General features: G+C 39.2%; 1 pseudogene; it reads right to left on the bottom strand.

The window, feature by feature from the left end:
* Positions 1 to 6,838: 6,838 nt before the first annotated feature.
* LOC119467371 lies at positions 6,839 to 6,961 on the bottom strand (annotated as a pseudogene).
* Between the last annotated feature and the right edge of the window lie 399 nt (positions 6,962 to 7,360).

Genomic DNA, 7,360 nt, shown 5'->3' with positions numbered 1-7,360 from the left:
GTTTGGTGGTGGTGTTAAAGAGAGGTCTTGCTGTGTCCCTCAGGCTGGTCTTGAACTCCCAGGCTCAAGCAATCCTCTGGTCTCCCAAGTAGCTGGGACTACAGACACACCACTGCACCCACCTTAAACAATTCAGTTTTGTAGCAAATGAAGGAAATGACTAAATGATTTCTAAGTCAGCCTGGAGCAAAGTACCTACCTAAGAGCTGTGCCAAAGGAAAAATTCATATCATAACCAATTATTCTGTTGTCAAATGATGATTAAATTATAATGTTAATTCAGGGCAACCTCTAATATCACTTTTTGTTTTTTGTTCATAGGAAGAAAGGGAACTGTCATTTAATGACTGTCTATTATGAAACATGATCTGTGCATTAGAAGTGTTGTGTGGCACTAATGTGTGGATGAATTTATGAAACATTTCCAGAAAATGAATAGCTCTGGAATGTGGGCACGTGGATGGCCCCTGGCCCTTTGTGACATACCTGGCCACTGCATCCCTTTTAGTCCACTTGGCCAGGATCCCTGTGATTGGTGGCCAAGTTTGTCCTTTGCTCTTCACTCTAATAACTAAAGGGTAGGCTTGTGACATATGATGCTTAAGGCAGCTTTGGGGCACAGATAGTAATGGACCTGCTTGGTCACATGCTTTCCTCTGAGCCGAACATTGGATAGGGCCGCATCCACCTTGGGACTGGCCGTCTGATAAGGGTACATTTGTCAATGCATGAACATATCCTTTACTTTCCTGGTGTTCTTGTCCACAAATTTATGGACTTTCTGAGAGACAGTAGGGATTACTGCTAGGCCCAGCCCAACTCCTATGTAGACTACTGAACTCTAGAAATTCCTTAATATTTGAGAACTTCCTATAAGAATGAATAACCAGGACACTGAGTAGCTGAATTGAATGTCAAAACATTTTACAAGCATTCTGATTGGAATAAGGGTAAAGCTGAGTGCATTTATTGCCTATTGATTCAGTATTACTGTATGGAAATATTGATGTTTTTGATTGGAGGCTCCTTTCATTTCCTACTACTCCTAACTTCATATTCAACTCACTGAAAATTTTAACTGGAGCATTTTGAAGTATATTTATGTTCCTTTATATTCTTTCTTTCTTTTTTAAAAAAATTACATCAACATGGCTTGAATGAACCTCCCTGTCCTGGGGAGATTGCATACAAATGTGAGATTTCTTATTATCACAACCCAACCAATGCCTACTTTAATAGATTCTTACAGGAACTTAAGCAGAATGGAGTTACCACCATAGTAAGAGTATGTGAAGCGACTTACAACATTGCTCTTTTGGAGAAGTAAGGCATCCAGGTTCTGGACTAGCCATTTGATGGTGGCACAGCACCATCCAGCCAGATTATTGATAACTGGTTAAAACTTACGAAAAATAAATTTTGTGAAGATTCTGGTTTTTATAGTGCAATTCACTGTGTTGCAAATTTGGGGCAAGCTCCAGTTGCTGGTTGCCCTAGCTTTAATTGATGATGGAATGAAATATCAAGATGTAGTACAGTTCATCAGACAAAAACGACATGGAGCTTTTAACAGCAAACAACTTTTGTATTTGGAGAAATATTGTCCTAAAATATGCTTGCACCTCAGAAATGCCAGAAATAACTGTTTCCTTCAGGAAAGGGTTGGGGGGCTTCCCAATGCTATAGCCTTGCGAGTGAAACTTGACATGGAACCTTATTCATTTTATACATTAGCTATTATGGAGGCTTGGTGGATACTAAGACTAATTAGGCTTATATAAGAAAGAAGCAGTTTTAGAAGCTCACAAGCCTGTCAGATTTGGAACCTCTGTATTTGATGTTATTTTGACACTTAATAAAAATTTCTAGGTCTTCGATATCTAAAAGGTGTTTTTTGCTTTTATCAGTGGTATCTTATCAAGATATAAAACATTTAGAGAAATGAGGTGCCAAAATACCCAGAATAATTGTATACTTTTAGTCTCATAGAGACCTTAGGTGATTTATACCTTCAGTAATTTAAACATTGAAGGGAAGACATATACGGCCACCTGCTCACTTTGTGTTTATATTTTGCACATTCAAATTGATAATATAGAATGGTTTGTACAACCATTGATTTTGCTGTGTTTCTACAGTGTCTTAGGTGATTAATTTGTTCCTATAAATTTCATTTTTTTTGTTATAAAAATTTCCATTCTGAAAAATCACACTCATATCTGGCTGATAGTTCAATCTACATTGCACAGATGCAGCTGTATTTAAAGTCTCCAAACAAAAAAAGGGTTATACTTAATTTGAAGTTTGCACTTTGGAGTGCAACTTACAGAGAATGGCTGAGAAAATAATGGGAGGGAACTACTAAATCTAGTAAAATATTTTCTTTGTCACATACAACAAGTAATTTAGTAAATGTTTTAAATTTAGTAAGTATTTTTAAAAGGTGAAATGCTTCGTCATTGTAGCTATAAATTTTATAATAAATATTTTAGGAATCCTGTAACGTTTTGTTCCATGTCTATTAGAAGTTATTTACCAAGTATTATTTGTATTGGAACTGAATTAACTTGTATTCATTTATTTAATGTAATAGGGAAAAGAGTAATAAGTTAATAGCACACAGAGTTTGTTTAAAATAAATATCAATATTCATAATAATTCTATTTAAAGTGATATCACATGATGTTGCTACCAATATTAGTATGTACCCATCCTCCTTTGGAAGGCTTTCCAGACATTCAAAAGGTCTTGGGTGTTGTGATCTAAGCTCTATCTGCATTAGAGGGCACCTCAACCCAGTAACGCTGTGGTTCTTATAGACTCAGAGGTACTTTAAGAATGGTTTTGGACAAAATCTGGGAGAATTCTCTGGATTACCAGGAAGACAATCTCGTTCCCTTCCCTTACTTTCTCCAAAACACACAGAATCTCTCTTTCTGTTCCAAGCCACATGGACCTGGGGATGAAGCGACACAAGCAGCTTTGTGGCCACTTGACTTTGCTGGGTCAGACCTAAAGCCAGCACAGCACTGGGTCTAGCCCAGGACCTGCTGTAACCACTCCCTGATACCATCTATGTTCACTCAAGGCTCTCGGGCTCTACAATCAGCAGGTGGAAAACCAGCCAGGCCTATGTCTTTTCCTTCAGGGTGACAAGTTCTCCAGGCCCTGGGTAAGTTCAGAGGTACTGTCTGGGAACCAGAGACTAGAGTCAAAAACCTTAGACGTCTACCTGGTGTTCTGTTGGACCGAGACTGAGTTGGCACTTAAACCAAAAGACACAGTCCTTCCCATTCTTCCTTCCCCTTTCCAAAAGCAGAGGAGGCTCACCCCTTGGCCACCAATATCACAGGCCCACAGGGAGCTTTGCCACATACTACCACTGGCTGATGTTCCCTTAAGGCACAAGGGCTCTTCAGTCAGCTTGTGGTGAAAGCTGACTGGCCTGGGACTCACCCTTCAGGGAAGTGGGCTCCCCTCTGGCCGAGGACAGGTCCAGAAATGCCATCCAAGAGTCAAGTCCTGGATCAGGGACCCTAAGAGCTCACATGGTGCTCTACTTCCCTGTGTCTGTGTTGGTACCTGAAGCCAGTAAGTCTTAGAGACTCACCCAAGGCCTTTGATGTAGTACCCAGATACCATTGCTTATTATACAGGGCCCAGGGGCTCTTAAATTAGTGGATGATGAATGCTGCCAGGACTGGGTCCTTTCCTTCATGGCATCAGGCTCCCTCCTAGCCCAAGGTGTGTCTAGAAATGTCATCTAGGAGATAGGGCCTGGAAAGGTGACCTTGTAACTCTGACCAGTGCCCTATCCTACTGTAGCTGAGCTGGTATTCACAGTGCAAAACAGTGTCATTCCCAGTCTTCCCTCTCCTATTCTCAAGTGGAAGGAAGGAATCTCTTTTGGAGCCATGAGCTTTGCAGCCTGGAGTTAGGGGAGGGGTGATGCCAGCCCTCCCTTAGCCACTGTAGCTGGTGTTTCAGTAGGTTGCATTCCCTTCTGGGTGAGTATTAGCTTAGTTTGGTCTGGTTTTGCTTTCTGCTATAACAGATTAGCGCTGAGTTCAATGCCTCACAACTGCTGTACTCTCCCTCTCTCCAGTGCACAGAAACACTCTCCATGCCACGTTGCTGCTACTGGGGGATGGGGAAGGGGTGGTGTTGGTGATTCAATGCTGTTTTTCTCACCTCTTCAGTGCCTCTTTCAGTGACATGAAGGTAAAACCAGGTACTATGAGTGCTCACCTGATTTTTGGTTCTTATGAAGTTACTTTTTTATATAGGTAATTGTTAAATTAGTGTCCTTGCAGGGAGGAATGAACAATGGAGCTTTCTATTCTGCCATCTTGCTCTGCTCTCTCTTGAGGGGGTGGGGTCTCAGTTTTTTAAAGAATTTTTTCTTATAGATTTATTGAGATATAATTCACATGTTATACAACTCACCCATTCAATTAATACAATTTAATGGTTTGCTGTACATTCACAGACTTGTACAACCATCACCATAATAAAATATAGAACATTTAGAACATTTTCACCACCTCAAAAAGAAAGCCTATTCTTTTTTTTTTAGACAGAGTTTCACTCATGTTACCCAGGCTAGAGTGCAATGGCGCGATCTCGGCTCACCGCAACCTCCGCCTCCAGGGTTCAGGCAATTCTCCTGCCTCAGCCTCCTGAGTAGCTGGGATTACAGGCATGCGCCACCATGCCCAGCTAATTTTTTGTATTTTTAGTAGAGACGGGGTTTCACCATGTTGACCAGGATGGTCTCGATCTCTTGACCTCGTGATCCACCTGCCTTGGCCTCCCAAAGTGCTGGGATTACAGGCTTGAGAAGAAAGCCTATTCTTTAGTGATCACCTCCTCCCCCATTCTTACCCCCAGTCCTAAACAACCAGTTTCTATCTATATATTTTTGCCTATCCTGGATTTTTATTATAAATGGAATGATATAATATGTGGGCTTTTTTGTGACTGGCTTTTATCACTTTGCATACTGTTTTGAAGGTTTATCTATGTTGCAGCATGTATCTTTTTTTAAAATTATACCTTAAGTTCTGGGGTACATGTGCAGATCTTGCAGGATTGACACATAGGTATACACATGCCATGGTGGTTTGCTGCCTGCATCCCCCTGTCACCTACATTAGGTATTTCTCCTAATGTTATCCCTCCCCAACCTCCCCACCCACTGCTAACCCTCCCCTAGTCCTCCACCCCCAAGAGACCCCAGTGTGTGATGTTCCCCTCCCTGTGTCCATGTGTTCTCATTGTTCAACACCTACTTATGAGTGAGAACATGCAGTGTTTGGTTTTCTGTTCTTGTGTCAGTTTGCTGAGAATGATGGTTTCCAGATTCATCCATGTCCCTGCAAAGGACATGAACTCATCTTTTTTATGGCTGCATAGTACTCCATTGTGGCACTGTTTACAATAGCAAAGACTTGGAACCAACCCAAATGCTCATCAAGGATAGATTGGATAAAGAAAATGTGGCACATATACAGCATGTATCATTTTTATGTCCAAATACTATTCCACTGTAGGAATATACCACTTTTGTCTGTCTATTCATCAGTTGATGTATACTTCGTGGTTTTAATCCTTTTGCTGTTATGAACAAAATTTCTTGCACGCATTTTTATGTGGACATACATTTTCATTTCTCTTAGGTATAAACTTAGAAATAAAATTGCTAGGTCATATGTTTAACTCTTTCAGGAACTGCCAGACCATTTTCCAAAATGGGTATATCATTTTAAATTACAACCTGCATACTCTGTATAAATAAAATACCTTGTAGGTACACAGTAAGTTTTGAGTGTAAAAAATTACTGAGAATAAAGTGGTTAAAAACTTCTAGTTTTGAAAAATGAGGTACATTAAGAAAAAAAGAAAAAAAAAACTAAAGAACTGCTGGTTTAGGTTATGGCAAAGGCAACAGAGTTCTGGAACCCACCAGCTGTAGCAGTGACTTTCAGATTATGGCAGAGGAAGCATGATTTGAGAACTGACAGATATTAGGAGCTGAAGCTTCCCTATTGGACAGAAAGCTTAATTCTGCATGTCTGGACTTGTCAGAGTCTAAAGCCTCCTTGATGGTCCATTTCTGCTTTGTGGCTTTGAATTTCAGCCCATTTTGTATTTTTAGGTTTTGCCAATTATTCAATAACACATTTAATGCTGTGTGATTAATCTGTTTCCTCTTAAAATAGATAGAGTAGATTCTACCATCTGACAGAGAACTAGAAACAACATAAAAGCACCACCAAATTTCAAAAAGAACCGTAAAGATTCTAAAACCAAAAAAAACTGGAAGAACATTACAGAGACCAAAAAATTTTAAAAAATATAGGAAAAGGTAAAATAAATAGGATACTGTAAGAAATTCCAATATTGTTTTAATTAGAGTCCCAAAGGAAAAAAAAAATAAATATTAGACCAAAAGAGCTATTTGATTAGTCAATGGCAGACAATTTCAAAAATCATTTTTTTATTTTTGAAAATAGATTAATTTTTTAAATATATAGAGTAAGAGTCTTGCTATGTTACCCATGCTGGTCTTGAACTGCTGGGCTCAAGCAATCCTACTGCCTTGGCCTACAAAAGTGCTAGAATTATAGGTGTGGGCCACTGAGCCAGGCCTAAAAATCAGTCCTAAAAATTGTTAAGGAATCTCTACAAAGTCCAAAAAATATAGATACATAGAAAGGAACATCAATTAGACAGAAACGTATTTTAACAGAAACAATGGAAATTTGAACATTTCGGAAAGATACAGTCAATGACCCCCATGTTTTTTGAAAACAGTGCTAGCTAAATTTTTTTTTCTTAATTTTACCCATTAAAATAGGTGCTTAAAAGTATTCCACTATAGTTTTAATTAGTATTTTCCCAAATAATAATGATATTTAGAATCCTACACTTGATCTTAGCCAAAAGGCCGAGAAGCGATGATATTTAGAATCCTTATACATTCATTGGCTTTTTAGGACTCTTGTGTGTGAAGTGTTTTTTTTCACTCCTTGCCATCTTAAATATTAGGTTTTCTTTTTATTTGTTTATTCAGGAAAAATTGCACAGTACACAGTCTTCCCAAGCACACAATGAAAATTTATAAAAGATGGCCTGCCATATGACCATGAAGCATATCTCAAGAAAGTGAAAACATACACAGCTTCTTCTCTTTGTCAGTATGCAACTGCCTTAGAAACCAATATAAAAAGATAACTAAGCTACTCGTCATGTTTGAAATAACATTAATTTAACATTACCTGGAGATGCCAGGAGTAGTGGCTCACGCCTGTAATCCCAGCACTTTGGGAGGCCAAGGCGGGCAAATCACCTGGGGTCG

The sequence above is a fragment of the Cebus imitator genome, unplaced genomic scaffold, assembly GCF_001604975.1.
Source record: "Cebus imitator isolate Cc_AM_T3 unplaced genomic scaffold, Cebus_imitator-1.0 Scaffold282, whole genome shotgun sequence".
In the NCBI taxonomy this organism is placed as follows: Eukaryota; Metazoa; Chordata; class Mammalia; order Primates; family Cebidae; genus Cebus; species Cebus imitator.
Note: the sequence above shows the minus strand (reverse complement) of the source record. Positions and strands in the feature narration are given on the sequence as shown.